General features: G+C 41.4%; 1 protein-coding gene across 23 annotated transcripts in view; it reads left to right on the plus strand.

Annotated features, from left to right (window-relative positions):
- Window positions 1-22217, plus strand: part of LOC101976208 (phospholipid-transporting ATPase IB-like) — a 267727-nt gene that overhangs the window by 590 nt on the left and 244920 nt on the right. For 6 of the 23 annotated variants that reach the window (XM_078015646.1, XM_078015669.1, XM_078015655.1 and 3 more), the window contains exons 1-2: window positions 1835-1978; window positions 2797-2866. The exons of 5 other annotated variants lie outside the window; for them this stretch is intronic. The gene's annotated coding sequence lies outside the window, so the exon portion shown is untranslated. Of the gene's footprint in view, window positions 1-760; window positions 877-978; window positions 1097-1468; window positions 1539-1782; window positions 2642-2796; window positions 2867-22217 lie in introns of those variants that run through there. 12 more of the 23 variants (XM_078015648.1, XM_078015671.1, XM_078015658.1 and 9 more) reach the window with 10 other exon arrangements.

Below are 22217 nucleotides of genomic sequence, written 5' to 3' on the forward strand. Positions count from 1 at the left end.
GGCTGCGGCCGGCTGGACTCCCTGGTCCGGGCTGCCCTTTGCTTTCAGGCTCCGGGCCAGGCAGCCTCTCGGGGAGAGGCGGGCGCGGGGTCGGGCCCCAAGCGGCCCAGGGTGCAGTGAAGTTGCAGCATCCCGCTGCGCGCGTTCCAGCGGGGCGGCGGGACGACCTAGCTAGGGGCGCAGCTCTGGTGCCTGCGGTGGGACCCTGGACCCCTGAGTGCTGGCTGCGGCCGGCTGGACTCCCTGGTCCGGGCTGCCCTTTGCTTCCAAGCTCCAGGCCAGGCAGCCTCCTGGGGAGGGGCGGGCGCGGGGTCAGCCCCCAGCGGCTAGGGGTCCAGTGAAGTCACTGCATCAAGCCCCGCGCGCTCCAGCCAGGCGGCGGGAAGTCTGAGCTAGGGGCGCAGCTCTGGTGCCAGCGGTGGGACCCTGGACCGGTGAGTGCAGGCTGCGGCCGGCTGGACTCCCAGGTCCGGGATGCCCTTTGCTTCCAGGCTCTGGGCCAGGCAGCCTATTGGGGAGGGGCGGGCGCGGCGTCGGCCCCCAGCGACCAGGGGTCCAGTGAAGTCGCTGCATCATGCTCCGCGCGCTTCAGCCGGGCAGCGGGACGACCTAGCTAGGGGCGCAGCTCTGGTGCCTGCGGTGGGACCCTGGACCCGTGAGTGCGGGCTGCGGCCGGCTGGATTCCCTGGTCCGGGCTGCCCTTTGCTTCCAGGCTCCAGGCCAGGCAGCCTCTTGGGGAGGGGCGGGCGCGGGGTCGACCCCCAGCGGCCAGGGGTCCAGTGAAGTCGCTGCATCATGCCCCGCGCGCTTCAGCCGGGCGGCGGGAAGTCTGAGCTAGGGGTGCAGCTCTGGTGCCAGCGGTGGGACCCTGGACCGGTGAGTGCAGGCTGCGGCCGGCTGGACTCCCTGGTCCAGGATGCCCTTTGCTTCCAGGATCCAGGCCAGGCAGCCTATTGGGGAGGGGCGGGCGCGGCGTCGGGCCCATGGCGGGCCGGGGTCCAGTGAAGTTGCTGCATCCCGTTGCAGGCTCCAGCCAGGAAGAGGGATGACTGAGATAGGGGCGCAGCTCTGGTGCTGGCAGTGGGACCCTGGACCGGTGAGTGAGGGCTGCAGCCGGCTGGACTCCCTGGTCCGGGATGCCCTTTTCTTCCAGGCTCCCGACCAGGCAGCCTCTTGGGGAGGGGCGGGCGCGGGGTCGGGCCCCCAGCAGCCCAGGGTCCAGTGAAGTCTCTGCATCCTGCCGCGTGCGCTCCAGCGGGGTGGCGAGACGACCTAGCTAGGGGCGCAGCTCTGGTGCCTGCGGTGGGACCCTGGACCCGTGAGTGCGGGCTGCAGCCGGCTGAACTCCCTGGTCCGGCCTGCCCTTTGCTTCCAGGGTCCGGGCCAGGCAGCCTATTGGGGAGGGGCGGGCGCGGGGTCGGGCCCCTGGCGGCCCAGGGTCCAGTTAAGTTGCTGCATCCCTTTGCAGGCTCCAGCCAGGAAGAGGGATGACTGAGATAGGGGCGCAGCTCTGGTGCTGGCAGTGGGACCCTGGACCGGTGAGTGAGGGCTGCAGCCGGCTGGACTCCCTGGTCCGGGATGCTCTTTTCTTCCAGGCTCCCGACCAGGCAGCCTCTTGGGGAGGGGCGGGCGTGGGGTCGGGCCCCCAGCGGCCCTGGGTCCAGTGAAGTCTCTGCATCCCGCCACGTGCTCCAGCGGGTAGGCGGGACAACCCAGCTAGGGGCGCAGCTCTGGTGCTGGCGGTGGGACTGTGGACCGGTGAGTGCGGGCTGTGGCCGGCTGGACTCCCTGGTCTGGCCTGCCCTTTGCTTCCAGGTTCCGGGCCAGGCAGCCTCTTGGGGAGGGGCGGGCGCGGTGTTGGGCCCATGGCGGGCCGGGGTCCAGTGAAGTTGCTGCATCCCTTTGCAGGCTCCAGCCAGGAAGAGGGATGACTGAGATAGGGGCACAGCTCTGGTGCTGGCAGTGGGACCCTGGACCGGTGAGTGCGGGCTGCAGCCGGCTGGACTCCCTGGTCCAGGCTGCACTTTGCTTCCAGGCTTTGGGCCAGGCAGCCTCTTGCGGAGGGGCGGGCGCGAGGTCTGGCTCCCGGCGGCCCAGGGTCCAGTGAAGTCTCTGCATCCTGCAGCTCGCGCTCCAGCCAGGCAGCAAGAAGTCGGAGCTAGGGGCCCAGATCTGGTGCCGGTGCTGGGACCCTGGACCGGTAGTGCGGGCTGCGGCCAGCTGGACTCCCTGGTCCGGGCTGCCCTTTTCTTCCAGGCTCCAGGCCAGGCAGCCTCTTGGGGAGGGGCGGTCGCGGGGTCGGGCCCCCAGCGGCCCGGGGTCCAGTAAAGTCGCTGCGTCCTGCAGCACGCGCTCCAGCTGGGCGGCGGGAAGTGGGAGCTAGGGGCCCAGCTCTGGTGCGGGCGGTGGGACCCTGGACCGGTGAGTGCGGGCTGCGGCCGGCTGGATGCCCTGGTCCAGGCTGCCCTTTGCTTCCAGGGTCTGGGCCAGGCAGCCTATTGGGGAGGGGCGGGCGCGGGGTCGGGCCCCTGGCGGCCTGGGGTCCAGTTAAGTTGCTGCATCACGCCACGTGCTCCAGCGGGTAGGCGGGACGACCCAGCTAGGGGCGCAGCTCTGGTGCTGGCGGTGGGACTGTGGACCGGTGAGTGCGGGCTGTGGCCGGCTGGACTCCCTGGTCTGGCCTGCCCTTTGCTTCCAGGCTCCGGGCCAGGCAGCCTCTTGGGGAGGGGCGGGCGCGGTGTTGGGGAGGGGCGGGCGCGGTGTTGGGTCCAGTGAAGTTGCTGCATCCCTTTGCAGGCTCCAGCCAGGAAGAGGGATGACTGAGATAGGGGCGCAGCTCTGGTGCCGGTGGTGGGACGCTGGACCGGTGAGTGCGGGCTGCGGCTGGCTGGACTCCCTGGTCCAGGCTGCCCTTTGCTTCCAGGCTCCGGGCCAGTAGGCTTATTGGGGAGGGGCGGGCGCGGGGTCGGGCCCCCAGCGGCCTGAGGTGCAGTGAAGTTGCCCCATCCCGCCGCACGTGCTCTAGCCAGGAGGCGGGAGGTTGGAGCTAGGGGCACGGCTCTGGTGCCAAGGGTGGGACCCTGGACCCGTGAGTGCGGGCTGCAGCCGGCTGGACTCCCTGGTCCGGGCTGCCCTTTGCTTCCAGGCTCCAGGCCAGGCAGCCTCTTGGGGAGGAGCCGGCGCGGGGTCGGGCCCCTAGCGCCCTGGGGTCCAGTGAAGTTGCTGCATCCTGCCGCGCGTGCTCCAGCCTGGAGGCGGGACATTGGAGCTAGGGTCGCAGCTCTGGTGCTGGCGGTGGGACCTTGGACCCACCGTGAGTGCGGGCTGAGGCTGGCTGGACTCCCTGGTCTGGGCTGCCCTTTGCTTCCAGGCTCCGGGCCAGGCAGCCTCTTGTGGAGGGTTAATTTTTAATTTGGTTGTTTACTTTCAGCAATGAATCTGAGTTTTCAAATACTGAAAATTAGAAAGGCTTGTTTTTGCGTCGGTGCTTTTAAAATCAAATACAGCATAGAAAGTGACAATTTTGACTGTCAAGGAGAGGCTAGCCATTTTATATATTTTGGTTTTAAAAGTTAGGTTTATCTAAAACTGTTCAAAGGCCTGCGACTCTATCAAAAACTGAGTTCAAACTGTTAGAATTGACTTATTTTTCTGTCACTTCTAGGATAAATTCTATTGAATTCCTGTTGTTTCTTTTTGTATACCCTTTACCAAACTTTCCTTTTCTAGCACTTGAACAAAGCTGTGATTGTTAGAGGACAAAGCTGGTTTGACCTTTCCCAAAGGCACTTTTCTGTGTGTTGTCTTTGTTTTTTCTTCTCCCAGGATTCTAATGACTTCCTTATAGTATTCTTTTGTCTTTACTTTTAAAGGATCATTGGAATTTATATTTTTGAAAGTTGTGTCTTTTCAAATGTTTAAAGCTCACTAGGTTGGAAAGTTTGGCTGACTTTTTTTTTTTTTTTTTTAATTTACCGCCTGAACCTGTATTTTGTGTTCACTTAAACAGTGAGAAGTTTGTTCTAGATCTCTATGTAAAAATTACTCTTAAGTTTCCAGTTGATTATGTGAAGTTGCTTGATAGCATTGTTTTATCTGTTTGCTTAAAATGTCTGACCTAACTGTTGATGTGCTACACTAACTGCAAAAATTCTGAAAATAAAGGTAGACACAGTTTGCTAAGTGGTCATGGGAACATAGTAGCCCCAGTTCATCATCAGTGTGTCTCTGTACACATTTTCCATAGAAACTTTCATGTGGCAAGTAATCTTTTGGCTCTTGGGATCTATATTTAAACTACTAAAAGAATTATTTGTACTCATGGGCCAGAATTTAGGGTTTATATTTCAGGAACTTTTATAACTTATGTTTTACCCCTGGGAGTAGCTCAGTATTGCTATATAGAACTTAAATTGGTCATCCTCTCTTCTCAGTTCCTTTTCTTTTTAATTCTTAAACTTTTTATTTATTTATTTATTTATTTTTGCTTTGTTTGGATGTTTGGAATCAAATGCTGCTTAGTCTGCATTTTTCAGGACTCATCCTTTACCTATGACTTAATTTAATCTGGCAATTGAAACATATTTTACACAGTAATACATAAATAATGCAAATAAACTTAACATTGATAAAGAGAGATGTGGGGTGAACACATCAGTTTTCTTTCCCCTTCTTATTGTCACCCTAATCCTGTATGTTTTTTCAGCAGTAATTCTACTATGAGGTGTACCCTTCCAGATATTTTTCAAAAACTTTTTTTCTTTAAAAAACATGTAGTGAATGCCTAACTAAATACTGGGCACTATTTTAATCACTGATGTTCTACAAATAAGAGATGAGAGCATTCAAGATATTCATAACCTACCTCAGTTACTGAACAGTGTGATATGTACCACGATAGAGTCCATAATGAGTGAGGGACTGGTGAGCCTCATGTGAATGACCTAATCCATCCATTCACTTGTTTTAAGCCTTTGGTACACCTTAATAGTTTGTCATATGTGCTAGGGATACAGTGATGAATAGGACAAACATCTCTGTTGGTCCCTGATGGGCTTGCTGTTCCAGCTCTCAGACAGTCTAACCATTGTTAGCAGTGCTGGCTCTGAAATGGTCCAGCTATGTGAACTGTGAGGAGAACCACAGATCTGAGCTTAGGAATTGCTCAGAGATACAAGAAAGACCTCCCAGAGGAAGTGTATGAAAAGAAATTGGTGAAAGTCTGGATTGAGGAAAAAGTGTACAATAGACTGGTCAGGGAGGTGGTACCTTGGAGCAACTGAAAACAGCACAGATTTAGTGTGGTGGTTCAAGGGCCAAAAAGTGGCAAGAAGTGAGACAGGAGAAAACACTAGAACCAAACCATGGAGGTGATTCCTGTTATATAGAGTTTGGACTCATCTATGGGCAGTAGGGGATAGTTGAGGAATTCTGAGCCAAAGAAGGACAAGGTAGATTTGCCCTTTGGGCAATGAATTAGAAGGGGGAAGGCTAGAAGGAGGGATTTGAGAGGGTAGGGTGGTTGGGACTTGGTGCTTGTTTGAATGTGTGTGTTGGGGGCCGGCAGGGGAGCTGGGAGAGGAAGGCTTTTAGGGCAGTGCCTGGTTGTCATTGGGTATTAGGGTACTGAGATGGAGACAGCAGTATTTGAGGGGAGAAGGTAATTAAGTTGCAGGCCTGTGGTACATAGAGTGCTGAGTTAACTACATTAGGGAATCTAGATATTTGCAAATCTTTGTGCAAGAGAATTCTGCAGAATCTAGATATCTGCAGATCTTAGTACAGAATTGAGAATTATTAGCACCATAGTTCCCAGACTGACTGAAGTGCTGTATTGAGCTCACAGGGGACAGAGATATATTTTAAATTGTTGAGAAAAATGCAGTGATACTTATATCCATCCAATTCTGTGAAAACTACTATCTGAAGTTAATTTTTCTCAACTAGATCATACTCCATTCCTTTTAATGGCCTTATTTCTGTAAAGAGGGGTTTGTGGTTTTTGAACCATGTACAAATCAGCAGGGAACAGGAAATGTAGGAGGGAGTATCCAACCTGACTCCAAAATTTTAGAAATTGGGATGGGATTGTGGCTCAGCCGTTGAGTGCTAGCCTGGCATGTGTGAGGCCCTGGGTTAGACCCTCAGCGCCCCATTAAAAAAAATAAATAAAATAAAGGTATTGTGTCCAACTACAACTAAAATAAATAAATGAATGAATGGATGGATGAATGAATGAATGAATAAATATTTAAAAAAAGATTTGAGAAATTGTGCAGTGCTCAAGAGATGCACCTGTACCATTAATAAATACTTACCATTATTTAAGAATGAAATAAAAATTCATTTGTTCTCTCAGTTTAAGTGTACTTTTTCCAAATGGTCACTAAATTTTTATGACATAAATATTTTAAGTTGTTAATGCTTTTGTGATTCAATAGACATTCCTTTTGACTCCAAGACACCCAGGATGCAGTGCACAGAGAAAGCTTCAGAACCCGCCTTTGCCTATAATTATGAGAAGCTATTGAAGTAGATAGGTTATTCAAGGAGTATGTATAGAGTAAAAAAAGGAATGGGACAGAATGTTGTTTGAGGAACTCTTGTGTTTGAAAGACAGGCACACTGAGGAGGAGGAGGTACTCTAGGGAACCTCACCCAGGAGGGAGTGGTTGGCAGCCAGGAGATCCTTGCTAATGTTGGAATGCCAAGGGCAACTTGGTAATGGGAACTGTAGCCAGAGGACTAGTTTGGTTTAATAGTGAGTGGGTTTGGGTCAGTAGTGAGTGGGAGTCAGTCAGGGTGTGGAGACAGCTTTGCTCAAGAAATTTGGTGGTGGTAGTTAATGGTGGTTACCAGAAGAGTGGGTAAAGGGGGAGCCTACTTTTTTGTTTTTACATGAAAGGCTTTGAGCATGTTTGAATGTCAGTAGTAAGGAACCAAGAGGTGAAAGGTGTTGGAAAGGGATTCCTCTAGACAGCAACTTAAAGGTTTCCATTGGATTTAGCCCTGAGATATAATTAGTGATCTTGGTGAGAGGTCTTGAGGAGCTTGTTCTATGAATTGAGAGAAGGAGGTTAAAGGAAGGAAGTCTGTCAGGGCAGGCAGTTTATTCTAAAACTTGATGATGAAGAAGAAGGGCATTAACTAGAGCGGGCATCTGGTGCAGGGTTATTATTATTTTTTTTTTTAAAAAGCAGTGCCTTTATTAAAAAACATTTTAAAAACAGTTTTTTATTTCTTTCTCCAGAAAGAAGAACTGTTGTCTTGGAACTGTTTGGTTCTTCTCAGGGTTCCTCTGGCCTGGCCTGGCCTTTACCTGGATGTGCATGCTCCTTTAGGTCATGTTGTCCTTGTGGGCTCCAGTTCCTTTTTGCTATTCTCTTCTTCTGAAGAATACTCTTTGACATCAGCGTCAACACCTTTTCAATGCTGCCTTTATTTGTTTTGTATCAGGACCAGTCCTCCTGTGTTGGTAGATGGTTCTAGATGAGCATATTTTCCATACTCATATTTCACTTTTCCACTTTGAAGCTAGCCTTACTCTTCCTTCTCTTTCCATGGACTTTTGCAGGTTAGCATTTTCTTTCTTTGGTGTGTCTGTCTGTCTCTCTCTCTCTGAAAATTTAGACATACCAAACATCCCAAAATGTTTTCTCCTCCTTTGGGTTGAACTTCTAGGCCTTGGCTTTGATCTAAGTATTTGGGATAATTTCTCAACTTAGTGCTTTTGGGAATTTCTCCTGGTGCCTGTTTTTAGGGTACCCCCCCAGCCTCCTGGAGTGGTGGTCTTGAAATTGATCAAAAGATCTCTTGTGTTATGTATTCTTGATTTCATCTTTTATTTTACTTTATTTATTTTAGTTTTAAAAAAATCTTTATTTTTTATTGGTGTGTTATAATTATATATAATAGTGGGATTGATTGTGCCTTTTATGTACATGCACAAAAGTTAATCAGTCTTATTCCCCAATAACTCCATATTCCCTCCTTTCTTTTCCTTATCGCCTAACTCTATTAATTTCCCTCATTATTTTTTAAAATTAGTTCCTTGTAATTATATATAAAAGCAGGATTAATTGTGGTCTATTTGTGGACATAGCATAATTTGGTAGATTTTGTTCCCCAATATTTCATCATGCTCTCTCTTCCCTCCTTCTCTTTTCTCTGTCTCCCTTCTATTTTCATAAGATCTCCCCAACCCTACCCTTTCCATCTTGCTTTCACATATGAGAGGAAACATTAGATCCTGGACAGATTTCTTTGTCTGCTTTATTTTACTTAGTGCAATGTTCTCCATTTCCATCCATTTACCAGCAGATGACATAATTAACATTCTTCTTTATGGCTGTTTATGTACCACGTTTTCATTGTTCATTCATCTGTTGGTGGATACCTAGTTTGGTTGCACACCTTGGCTATTGTGAATGTTTTCATTTAGTTTGTTAGTCATCTTTCTTTCCATTGCTGTGACAAATATCTCAGGTAATTAATTTATAAAGAGAAAAAGGTTATTTGGGCTGACAATGTTTGAGGTTTCAGTCCATGATCAATTGGGCCCATTGCTTTTGTGTCTCTGGCAAGACAACACATCATAGCAGGAACACATGGTGGAGCAAAAGTGGTCCCCTCATGGCTGGGATGCAAAGGGGAGAAATAAAAAGAGATTAAGGACCCTTTGAAGGCATATCCTTAACGACCTAAAACCTTCCATTATGCTTTATTGCTCAGAAGGTTCCACTGTTTTCCAGTAGCAGCATTCTGGAAATGCATGGATTTTTTTGGGGGGGGGTGGTGGTACCCAGGATTGAATCCAGGTACGCTTAACCACTGAGCCACATTGCTAGCTCCTTTATTTGTATTTTATTTAGAGGGTCTCACTGAGTTGCTTAGGATATCTATAAGTTGCTGGGCTGGCTTTGAACTTGTGATTCTCACTGCTTCAGCTTCCCAAGCCACTGGGATTACAGGGGTGCACCACCGCACCTGGCTTCATGTGAGATTTTTGGGGAACATTCCAGAAGTAAACTATAGCAGTCAGTCCATAAATATATGAATGCCTACTGTGTCTCAGACACTGTTCTAGTTTCTGGTCATAAGAATGTTTCACACAATCAAGCTTCTGCTCTCAGAAAGCTTGACAGGTTGACTATCCCTTATCCAAAATGCTTGGGACCAGAAGTGTTTTGGATTTTGAAATATATACACATAAAGAGTTCTCTTGGGGATAAGACCCAAGTCTACACACAAAATTCATTTGTTTTATATATATCTTATGTACATAGCCTTAAGGTAACATTATACAATATTTTAAATAAATTTGGGTGCAAATTTAGAATCCATATGGCCGTGTTTTATCAGCTAAGTTACATGATGGAGAATTTTCTACTTGTGGCCTCATGTTGATGAGGGATGCTGGACCTGTATTCTGATGAACCAAAAAAAACGGGGATAGGTGGTCTTGCTAATTAGTTTAGCCTCCTGGGGGCAGGAACCAGATAGCAGGATGCCTCCTACTTATCAGTGGTTTGTGTTTTTTTTTTTTCCCTGTTTGTCTGATAACCTCTTCTACATTGTAATCATGTAAAGAAAGACCTTTATTTAGGTCTTCACCTTGGTTCACAGTGATAATACTCAGTGCCTTTCCATGGCCATCTTTCCACAATCTTTGCTATCTTTGGATCTTGAATACCTCAGTTTTCTAGCAGTTGAAACCCTGCTGGATTTATGCTGAAGATTTTATTGCCTTGCTGCAGCAGTTCCATTTTGGTTCATCTCACAGCGTCTTCATTGAGGGCTGTAATCCATTTTGTGTACACAAACAGCTCAGTGAAATTATGTTGCAGTGTGAAACCATGGATTCCATTGACTGTGAACTAGAATCCAGGTGGCCATGTATTATCAGCCAAGGGGATGAAATGATCTTCTTTGCACACAGTAGACACCCAACAATTTTTTTATTGATTGAAAATATCATCTATTTTACTTATGATTATATATCAGGACATTATCATGACTGTTTAATTTACAAAATCTTGTCTTTTTTCCCTACTAATAATCACAGTTATCTTTCAGCCCCTTCAAAAATATACACATGACAAGGGTTTTGGTTTTTTTTTTTTTTTCCTGTTTTGTTATGTAATCCTGTGTTAGAATAATTCCTAAACAGGGTTTAGCTCTGAACTGGCCTTGTAACCCTTTGCTGGGCCACATTCTATCTGGAGTTTAAAGTTCATGTTCATGGAGAAGCTCATGGATTTAAGTTGATTCTTTTGATGTATGACATTAACATTGAGGGATGATGATACTCAGCAGAAAGGGGGTAAAGAGATGGCAGTTTATGCTTTATGTTTGTATCCTTCAAGATAGGCCGTTAAACAGCTTAGAATGAGGGGGAAGAGCCTGATTTCCTATCTCTTCAAAAGCAAGAGCTTACTTTTTGGAGGGAAGATTGTAATTTTTCAATATAGAATTCACATCCATTTTCAGTATAAATAGACAAATGCATTGTATGTTATTAAGAACCCAGTAGAAATTAACATCATATCTCCATTCTTGGTTTTCCATAGAATTTGTCTCCATTTTTGTACATCTTTTAGATTTAAGTACTTTGGTTTTTGATTTAAAAATCAGAAATACACAGAAATCCCCTAGTTCCCTAGTTACCTGTCCTCAGATTTTAATTACACAGTGCAAACAATGTTTTTTCACAAAGCTTCAATACAGTTGAATTGTTCTTTGAGATATCCCAGAGAGAAAGATTATTAAAATGTTACTCCTTTTCAAAAGTTGGCAGTGCAATTTATAGTAGTTGCAAGATTTATCAATGATAATGATGTTCATACCTGAGCTGTAATTAAAATTTTCATAGCTTTTCTGCTGTTTGCCCCTTATGTTACGTAAGCCTAATTAGTTGACATGTCCAGTTCCCTCTGTGCACCCTCCCGCTCCCAGCCAAAAATAAAAATGTGGAAACCACAGAACTTCAAGACCTTCAGGACATCATCTGAAACAATTGTATAGGGATTAGGTACTGAAGGGTTTAGGAAAGCTGTGTTACAGGAAGCTACAATTATGGTTACTTTCTCTTCAGACCGGAGTTTAAAAGTTTGTGGTTTTATTTCTTAGGCTGTATGTTTTCTAATGATTGTCAAACTTAAGTTTGACAAAATATATTGTCCTGCATTTTGATATTTACTCAGCATTCTTTCCCTGTTTTGGAAAGTGTAATGACTTAGGTCAGCATATGATAATTGAAAGTTACAAATAAAGTTTTGTTTAAATGTAATATATACGTATTTATCCAGATGTTTATTGTCTGAGATGATTATGATTTTATTGACCATAATCAGTGAAGGCTTGGCTCTCTTGTCTTTGATTAAGTGAAGACCTGATTTTGCTTATAGGAAGTACTCATGGTAATAAAAAGGCTAAATACAAATAGTGAGACTCAGAAGTATGTGAGGCAAGCATGTGGCCCCGGGTTCCATCCACAGTAGAACAAAACATAAAACAAAGTATATGAAAACCAGGAATAAAAACAGTCCTCTAGTTCTAACAAGATTCAAGTCTTCATGCCATTGTCTAGATTCAAGGACTGTTTCTGCAACTGCAAGATTACAGTGACTTGGCAGAAGAAATCTTAGTTGCTCACTTCTGTGAGGTATACATCAGGATCCTCCTGGGATGGGCCTCTCTCTATATGGCTCCTGTAGTCAGCCTTTTTCCACCTTGTGACTCAGCCTTCTATAAGGACTGGGAACCTGCTGGTGGTTGGGGGAAGAGTAGAGTCTTGTGGGAGGTTTTTATAGGTTGGCACACATCATCTCTTTTCCCATCAGCTGTGCTAAGGTATTTCCTCATTTAATCTACTTTATACTAGAAATGTAGTATAGCTGTGAATCTCCTGAGAAGAGAGGTCACAAGTATGGTGGCAGTCTCTTCCCCAGGCTGACATGGAACTTGACTGAGTATCCTAGTGGACATAGTGAAAGGGAATCATCCTCAGCTTTATCCTACAGCTTTCACCATCCATAAAAAACACATCAGTTTCCTTTCCTAAATGTTCCCTGATTTTGCACTGTAGTTTGGTATCAGTTAAATCCAGAGATGTAGCATAGTAGATGATGTACTCAGTGACATTCTTAATAGTACATAGAGCAGTGGGTTTTTTTAAATTGATTTTTAAAAAATGACAGCGAAATGCATTATAATTCTTATCACATGTATATAGCACAATTTTTCATATCTCTGGTTGGATATAAAGTATGTTGACACCAATTCATGTCTTTATACATGTACTTTGGATGATCTATCACATTCCACCATCCTTGCTAATCCCCTGCTCCATCCCTTCCCCTCGCACCCCTCTTCCCTATCTAGAATTCATCTATTCCTTCCATGTTCCCCCTCCCTACCCCACTATGAGTCAGCTTCCTTCTATCAGAGAAAACATTCGACATTTGTTTTGGGGGATTGGCTAACTCCACTTAGCATTCTCTTATCCAACGCCATTCATTTATCTGCAAATGCCATGATTTTATTCTCTTTTATTCCTGAGTAAAATTCCATTGTGTATATATGCCATCTTTTTTATCCATTCATCCACTGAAGGGCATCTAGGTTGGCTCCACAGTTTAGCTATTGTGAATTGTGCTGCTATAAACATTGATGTGGCTGTGTCCGTGCAGTATGTATGCTGTTTTTAAGTCTTTTGGGTAAAAAACCGATAGCTGGGTTAAATGGTGGTTCTATTCCCAGTTTTCCAAGGAATCTTCATACTAAGGCAGTGGTTTTTGTAAGGCTTATTATTGTAATGTTCTTAAATGGAGTAAAAAATGCAACTTAATTAAAGATGGTTATGCAGAGGGTTAAACAAACCTGGCTTATATACCTAATAGTGGAAAGAATGAACACATTGCATATCCTTCAGTCTTTCAGCAATTGACTTCAGATTGATTTTTGGTGGAAGATGTATGCAAGGGTGATGTTATTATTTCTGATGAGCTCAGAGTACTGGTGTTTTGTGTTGTTAATTAAAGGTAGCTTTAGAGACCAAAGAGGAGTGGTTGATTAACTTGAAGTCAGTATGCTGTGTATCAGGCCTGTTCTAGAGCAGAGGTTGGCAAACTAAAGCCTATGGGCCATACCTAACTTTTTGCTTGATTTTTGTACGAAAACTGTTCAAATACAGATATTCCTGTTTGTTTATGTACTGTGTGTGGCTGTTTCAAGGCTCCAGGGAAGAGGTGAGTAGTGGAGATGGAGACCTAATTCATCAAATATAAATTATTTACTATTGATTCCTTACAGTGAAAATTTCTGGCTGTTGATTTGGAGGCAGATTTGTTTTGTTTTGTTTTTTCCTTTTCTTATAGGACTCACATTCTCTAGTGAGGCATAAAGATAATAAACAACGTCTAAGTATATATAGTAGTAATAACTGTAAGGAACTTAAAGCAAGTGAGGGCAGAGAATGTCATAGACTGCTAGTTTTGACAGAATGGTCAGTAAAGGCCTCTGTGAGATGAACTTTAAGCAAAGACATGAATGAAGGTGAAGGAATGAGCTACCAAACATTTTGGGAAAGAGCCTTGTGGGGGAGTATACCTTTCAGGTGCTTGAGTAGCAGCAGGGAGGGCAGTGTGAATATGAGGGTTGAATAATGTCAGGTAGTACTAGGGGCCAGATCATGTAGGGCCAGATAGACTGTGATGACAATTTGGATTTTACTCAGAATCAGATGAAGGCCATTGCAGGGTTTTGATCAAGGAAAGGATATCATTTGATTTTGATTATAAAGCATCACCAGGACTGTTGTACAGAGGATGGATTGCAGGGGGACAAGACTAGAAGGAGGATGTGTACATGTGAGGCATGGCTAGATGCTGTGGCCATCTGGATGAATCACACATTCCTGTCTTCCAGGGGCTTGTTGGTGTAATAGCATAGTAAAGAGATTATTGTAATGTTCTGCCCTTTGTGGAGAAGCAAAAGTTATCTTGAAAGTGTGACTGATCTAAATTGGGAGACAATGCCTCATTGAGAACTTGGAGGGTGCCACTTAAGGCTGATTCTGTACCTGAGTTTTGAGATTCTTATTTGCATATAAGCATTTGCCCCAACTATTTGACTGTGAGAATAGGTACTCAGCCAGATCCTGGAAGATTCTGCTAGAGCAGAGATGGTAGTTTTTTAGGTCAGGTGTCAGTGCCTGTGGTGGCTCTGCGGAGCATGAGGAGAGTGATTCTGAAGCAGTGTCTCAGCTCAGTAGGATATAATAGCACAGATACTAATGGAAAGGATGAAATTTACACTACTTGCCAGAGAGCAGGACCAAGGTACCTTTTGATTTGGAAAAATCGGTATCACAGGGCTATAGAAAAGTCATGGTAATTTGTCTGTGGAATGTAGAACATTGCTGCTTTCCCCATGTACCCAGGTGGTAGGAATTAGTTGCAAAATGTACCTCAGTAATTAAACAAATTGATGTGGTATCTGGAGTTATGGATATGGCCCAATTAAACTCTGGAGAATGTTTATAAAAGTGATTTTATTTTTGAGATAGATGTTATTAAACCATTTTTCATAATAATAATTTGAAACAATTGCTGGCATTTTTATAAGTGTAGAGGAAGGAGGTCTATTGCCTTTCTCATCTCTAATAGGAAGTCCAAACCACCTAGAAAGACTTTTCGAGATTATAATCTAGGTTTCAAAAAGAAGTAGGGAGAGAAAATAAAATCACAATTACTCAGGGAGATTTTTATTTTATTTTGTTTTACACTGTCTCTGATAGAACAAAATTTAGTAAAGACTTGAATGCCACAATTAAAAAGCTTGCCTGCACTGTCTAGATGCTTCACTTAACAACTGTGACTATACATTAACATGGACATTAACCTAAGCTATCAGCTTCTTGGGGCAAGCAAGTTTCAGTATATTAGAAACTATTGAAATAAAATAGTGTTCTCTAAATTAAACTAATTAAGCTAAAATCAATAGCAAAAGGTACCTGGAAAATATTTTCTAAATAACCCATGGTGCAAGAAGATATTACAGTGGGAATTAGAAAATTTGTTTGGTTAGAATTCATATGAAAACATTCTGTATCAGTGTTTGTGGGGTGGAGGTGAAGTCATGCTTGGAGGTAAGTTCATATCATTAAATGCAAATGTTAAGAAGGAGAAAACCATAACATTTTTAGTGATCTAAGCATTAGTTATAAGAAGTTAGAAAAGAGCAGCAAATTAAATCCAGGGGAAGGAGATGGACATTAACAAAAGGAGAAATTAGTAAACTAGAAAACAGATGTGTAATAGAGAACAACTATGGGGCTATTCATTCTTTTGAAAAGACTGATGACTTTAATACATTTGGTGAGATTAAGGAATTTCAAAAAGACAAAAGGGCCAAATAACTAATACCAGTGGTGAAAAAAGGGAAAGTCACAAAAGATCTTTTAGGTAGTAAAAGGTTTTTAAGAAGGTATATGAACATTTATACTGATAGATTTTAATTTTAGATTAAATGGATAATTCTTCCAAACTTAATTTTAAATTAAATGTATAAATTCCTCCCTTGAATGTGTTTTAGTTATCTACTTACAATAAACCGGTTGTATTTAAGGGTCCCCTTCCAGTCCTTTGAGTTTTTAACATAATCAAATTTTAACATAATTTGAAGTAAAAAATGCACAACAATGTTATAGTTTCAGAGTAACTCTTTCTTTGGCTTTCCCCTTTCTCCCCCTTGTATGTAACCAACCATATTGTTTGCTGGTGTCTTTTGTAGGGAGTATTACATGTATGTTATTTCCTTTTCTTTCAATACCAGAAGGTAACATAATAGTATATGTATTCTGCTGCATTTTGCATTTTGCACTTCACAATAAACCCATAAAATTCCTTTGTACAGATCTTAAAGCTTTTCAGTTTACAATTGCCTAGTATATTTCCACATAATGGGACATGATGAAGTTTGTTCACTCATTTTTCTATGTTTGGACGTTTAGGTAGTTTCCAATATTGTGCAATTAAAAATTGTATTTTACTGAATAAACTTGTACATGTATATTTTTGTATTGCGGGTTTAAACTTGAGGGTAAAGTCCTCAAAGTTATATTTCTGTATTGAAGGATAAAAGCATAGGTAATTTTGTTAGAACTGACAAATTCCTCTTCCTAGAGACTGTCCTGTTTTGTCCCCCAGGTTCATTCATGTTGTCACAGATGATAGGTTAGTCTCTTTTGTCATTGTGACCAAAATACCTGACTGATAAGAACAACTTAGAGAAGGAAAAATTTATTTTGGCTTATGATTCCAGAGATTCATTCCGTCGTCTGCCAACTCCAGCTCTGGGCCTGAGGTGAACATCAAGGCTGAAGCGGGTGGAGGAGTGCTTCATCTATGAAAGCAGAGAGAGAGAGAGAAAAGGGAAGGAACAGCAGGGAAGATGAATCACCTCTTCTAGCCACACCCCATTTGCCTCTAGTTACTAAACAGTGCATTTAACTAGGTTACAACTCTGAGTCTAATCATTTCATCTTTAATATTCATGTATTAATAGGAGTCTTTTGGGACACATCATATCCAAACAGCACCAATAGGATTCCCCTACTTCCTTTTTTTTTTTGTACCAGGAATTAAAACCAGGGCACTTAACCACTGAGCCACATCCCCAGCCCTTTTATATTGTATTTGAGACCTGGTCTTGCTAAGTTGCCTAGAGCCTCACTAATGCTGAGACTGGCTTTGAATTTGTGATCTTCCTGTCTCAGCCTCCCAAGTTACAGGCTTGTAACTTGCTAGGGTTACAGGCTTGCACCAATGTGCCCAGCCAGGATTTTCCCCTTTTTATGGGAATAGCATTCCATTGTGTATATCACATTTTCTTTATCTATTCTTTTGATGATGTTTGCCTAGGCTGCTTCCATATCTTAGCTGTTGTGAATAATGTCATAATGAACATGGAACTCAGATCTCTCTTCTGTATACTACTTTCATTTTCCTTGGATATATAACCAGAAGTGAGGCTGCTGGATCCATATGTAATTCTCCTTTTAGTTTTCTGAGGATCCCCTTACAAACTACATTTTCATGATGTTGTATTAAGTTTTCATCAGTGCATATAGGTTCTCTGTTATTCATACCTTTGCTAGTGTTTGTTATCCTTGTTTTTTTTTTATTGATAATAGCCCTTTTAACACATGGGCTGTTAGTCTTAATATGATTTGAATATGCATTTCCCTGGTGGTTAGTGATGATGAGCATTTTTTACAATCTTTTGGCTATTTGCATTCTTTTTGCTATGTAATACTCCATTGTGTCTTTTTTACCACAGTTCAGCCACTCTCCTTTTAATGAATTATTTGTATCATTTTTAGTATTTAATATTTGTGATTCCTTTTTTTCTTTTCTAATTTATATTGTGGTGGAAGGATACTGCTAGTGATACTTTTATTTTAAGACCATATTAATGATTTTGTGCACTATAGTGATAATTTTTGTGCAAATTTTCAAAATACTGAGTTTATATTTTTATCAGAGTGTAGTGATGAGTATATACCCCCCCCAACTACCTTATTGGTTATATTGTTTAGATTATTTACATTTTTGTTTTATCCCTATGAGTCTTTTACGTAGATCATTTAATTTTTAATTACTTTTTTCTCTTGATCTGTTTTATACTGAGTAATGCATAGGTCTTTCATTTCTAATATTTTTCTGTTTATTTCCCTTGAATCCACTGTAGTTATATCATTTGGTTCATAGATATTAATAATTTATTTTTCATTATGAAATATAGTTTTTAATGCTTAAAAGTTCATTCATTATGTGTTTGCCTTGAGTTGCAAGTGGTAAGATTAGATATTCTTGATTTTAGGGGGAAGACATTCATCCTTTCACCATTAGGTGTGATACTAGTAGTAGGATATATTTTTTTATGCCCTTTATCAGGTTAATAAGTTTTCCTCTATTCTTGCTCTATAAGCTTTTAAAATATATATTTTCGGTTTATAATTGACACATATCAATTGTTTGACACATAGTAATTGTACGTATTTATGGGGTTTAGTGTGACATTTCAGTAGATATGTACAATGAGTAATGATCAGGCAATTGCCATATCTATCACCCCAGACTCTAGCATTTTACACTACTGTCATAAGGTTAATATGGTTGCTGCTTCAGCATCCATTTTAGGCTTTATGTGAGGCTGTGTTTGTTGCTCACTCAAGTCCTGTCACATTTCTTCTACTTTAAACTTCCTTTCATTTTAACTTCCCCTCTTAGTATGTTGCTTGTAATACAGCTTTCTTGTGCTCAATGAGGATGAGCCCAAACTTAACACACCCTAAGGCCTGACTGTGATAAAACCTAACAGGCAAACCAGAGTCAGGGCATAAGTTCCCCTTTGTGCATGTGTTTTTTAAACTACCCAATGTAGAACTCCCGAGGAATGTGTAAAGGGTGCTGCTACATATGCTCCACCTGTTGGTTCAGCATCCACTGTCCCTGGACCTATTGGGAGCACCCCTAAGCTCTCTTGTACCTAGGAGTAACAATCTAAGGATAACCTTTTTCATTTCATGCATTTTGCCTTTATTATTTCCTCAATATGTCTTACCTGATATTATGTACTGTAGTGTTCTCAACATTATTTAACTTCTTCAATGAACAATAATAATCATAAATGAATATTGAATTTTAAGAAATGTTTTTTCTGCATTTATTGATATTATATGTTGTATTAATTGACTTTTTGGAGGTTAAACCAACCTTGTATTCCTAAAATGAATTCTACTTCTTTTATGGTGTATATTTTTTCTATATGTTGCTAGATTTTGTTGGTTAATATTTTGTTGAGTATTTTTACATTAGTATTCATGAGGGAAACTAAATTGTAGTTTTCTTGTGCTGCTTATAACTTTGGCATTAGTAAAACTGGCTTCCTGGAATGAATTAGGAAGTGTTTTATCTTTTATTTTCTGGAAAGTTTGTGAAGGATGTTTATTTTTTAAATACTCATCTGTGAAGCCATTTGAACCTAAACTTTTCTTTGTAGGAAGGTTTTTAATTACTTTCATTACTATAATTCAATCTCTTGTTACAGATTTATTCACCCTTTTCTTTCTTTTCTAGTCAGTTTTAAAAATTTATAATTTCCAGAAATTTTTCTTTTTAGTTTCCTAGTTTGGTGGCATAATTTAATTCATTATATTTTTTTACAACCTTTGTGAATATTTTTATTCTTGGTAGTGTAGGGATCAGTGTCTCCACCCCGCCCACCCCACCACCCCATTTTGCCAATTTGTGTCTTTCTTCTCTCTTTGTCTAGCCAAAGATTGCTTTGTCAGTTTATCTCAAACCATCTAAGTAAGATTTGACCTTAAAATTATGGAAAAAAATTATAATTTCTGTAAAAACAGCAAAAAGAGAGAAACTAGATTGAATAAAAAAGTAAAATATTCCAGCAAGAAAAGGGAAAAGAGGGTGTTGAGCAAATTAATTAATTATGGTAATTATATTTTTTGTTTACCATTAATTAATTTTGGGATAGTAGACAAATACATTTAAACATTTTAATATTTCATGGCCTGTATAGGTGGGTAATCTTATTCCAGACAAATGTTAAATTGCAGTGCCAGTATAGGAAATAAGATTGAAAGTAATAGCATTCTTCTACTAAGAAGACCTTTTCTTTTTTCCCTCTCCTTTTTGGTGTTTTGCAAAATCTCACATACACTGTAACTTTGCCTAGTTTATTTATTTTTTTGTTGAACTTCATTTTTTGGTGTTGAGGGGAAGAACATGAGTTCAGCATTATGTAGACATGGTATAGACTCTTGCTATTACCCTTTTCCACCAAAAGGTAACATTCTTGGTAGTTAGTGTGAGCATGGATTATGCAAGGGAAACAAATGAATGAGCCCTTGGAGGCCAACAAAGCATGTGACCAGCTTTTGCTTCCCCTCTTGATCCATGTGGCACTGTAGGTCACCCAGTGATCTGGTTGCTTAAGTAACTGAAGATGGTAGCCCAGGTCATTAGGTTAGAGAAAATGCAAATGTGTCTTCTTGTATGGGCATGCCTTCCTACATCCCCAGGGATCCAGTTACCTCACCTGTCTTTGTGTCCCTGCCCCCCTTGACTTTCATTGGATGGAAATTTCTAAAGAATCTAGAGTCCCCCCAATAAAAGTCCACTCTGAAAGTGCTCACTCTATCTCACCAGCCTTTCATGAGATTCTTTACTCTCCCATTTGGGGAGCTTGAGGCCAAGGGCAGAGGAGCCATCCTGGGGCTTGATTTCAAGGTAAGTGTGTCTTCTGTGTTTTATTTTGATGCCTTAGGAATTTCACACCAGCCACCTATAGTTGAGCTGTCTGCGTGGGTTGTAGATGGCAGAGCCCAGAAAAAAAATGAAACTGAAACATAATAAAAAATAGATGATTTGCAGGTTGTGACTGTTTATGAGATTTTATGTTGAAAACTGGAAGCACCTGTATTTCTAGTAATTAGGCAGTTCTTACTGTGCAGTTTTGGCTTTCTAGTATATATTTTTAAAAATTAAAACACAAGTATGTTGGGCTGGGGATGTGGCTCAAGTGGTAGCGTGCTCGCCTGGTATGCATGCGGCCCAGGTTCCATCCTCAGTACCACATACAAACAAAGATGTTGTGTCCGTCGAAAACTAGAAAATAAATACTAAAAAGTTCCCTCCGTCGCCTGCTCTCTCTCTCTCTCTCTCTTTAAAAAGAAAAAAAAATACAAGTATGTCCAATGGTTGGTTTGTAGTTTTCTTTTCTCAGAAATGCTTTTTCTTTTCTCAGAAATGCTGTAGTATAACACAACTTAAAAACACATGTAGTTTTCTGTTTCTCTTAAGATATTTATTTAAAAAAAAACTTGAAATAAACATCTGAATCTAATTGATGATACTTTCCACGGGCTTTGTAGAAAACTAACCAAGCATTAAGTTCATATTTTCTTTCAGGCTTGATTAGCATTCAGTTATTACTTCTGAAGTGTTAGATTTCATGTTTTCTGTTTTGTTGCTTGTTGATTGATTTTGGTAAGTGCCTAATTCCAGTATTAACCTCAATTTATTTCTAGTGATTTTGGAATTTCTGTTTTTATTTATATTTTGGAGTATCATGGATTGAATCTAGGGGCATTCTACCACTGATCCAAACCCCCAACCCTTTTTATTTTTTATTTTGAGGCAAGGTCTCACTAAGTTGCTGAGGATGGCCTCAAACTGTGATCCTCCTGGCTCACTCTCCATGTTGCTGGAATCATAGCTGTGTACCACTGCACCTAGCTCTGGGATTTCTAGTTTTAAAGATGGCTTGCTGTTATTGATTATTGATAAATTGAGGAATCTCAGTGGATAGAATATCTGAATAGATGGAATGGAATTTCTTTTCCTAAACTGAGTAGAATTTGATTAATATGAACAATCTCATGAAAGTACTCAAATAAATCAAAAGATTTACCAAATTTCATTTAAATTTATATTCACAGAATTTCTGAGTTAAAAGTTTAGTCATTTAAAATATTTAAAGAGATTGAAATCCAGCAATATTTGAGTTGACCAAAGCATTTTGATCTGTTGCCTTTTCCTCCTCCTTAAAGAAATTTATGGGAAAACATACCCATGTTCGATCCAGAACCACTCCCTTTTAGCTGGTGAGCATTTTCTTTAAAATTTTATTTTTAAAAAGAATTAGCTATTGATCCTTTTTAAAAATAAACCACTTCTTTTCCAGGGAAGGATTTCCAAGTATAAATATTATCAGTGAAGATAATCAGAATTTCTTTTCTTTTTTTAGTTTATTGATTTTATTTTTTTAAATACATGACAGCAGAATGCATAACAGTTCTTATTACACATATAGAGTACAGTTTTTCATCTTTGTATATAGAGTATGTTCATGCCAATTCATGCCTTTATACACGTGTTTTGTTTTTCATTACAATTCTTATTATACTTATATCAAAATTTTTCATATCTGTTTATATATAAAATATGTTGACACCCAATTCAGAATTTCTTGACTTAAAAAAATAGCATCTAATAAAGATTCTTTCCTTGACAGTTATTTGCTATAAATTGTTTTGGTATCATCAGAAGAGAAGACATCATTTTAAATATTGAGTACAGAGGAAAATATAGTGAGCCAATATGGACTTACCTCTGTTTGCTAAGATTACT

The sequence above is a fragment of the Ictidomys tridecemlineatus genome, chromosome 6 (genome assembly GCF_052094955.1).
Source record: "Ictidomys tridecemlineatus isolate mIctTri1 chromosome 6, mIctTri1.hap1, whole genome shotgun sequence".
In the NCBI taxonomy this organism is placed as follows: domain Eukaryota; kingdom Metazoa; phylum Chordata; class Mammalia; order Rodentia; family Sciuridae; genus Ictidomys; species Ictidomys tridecemlineatus.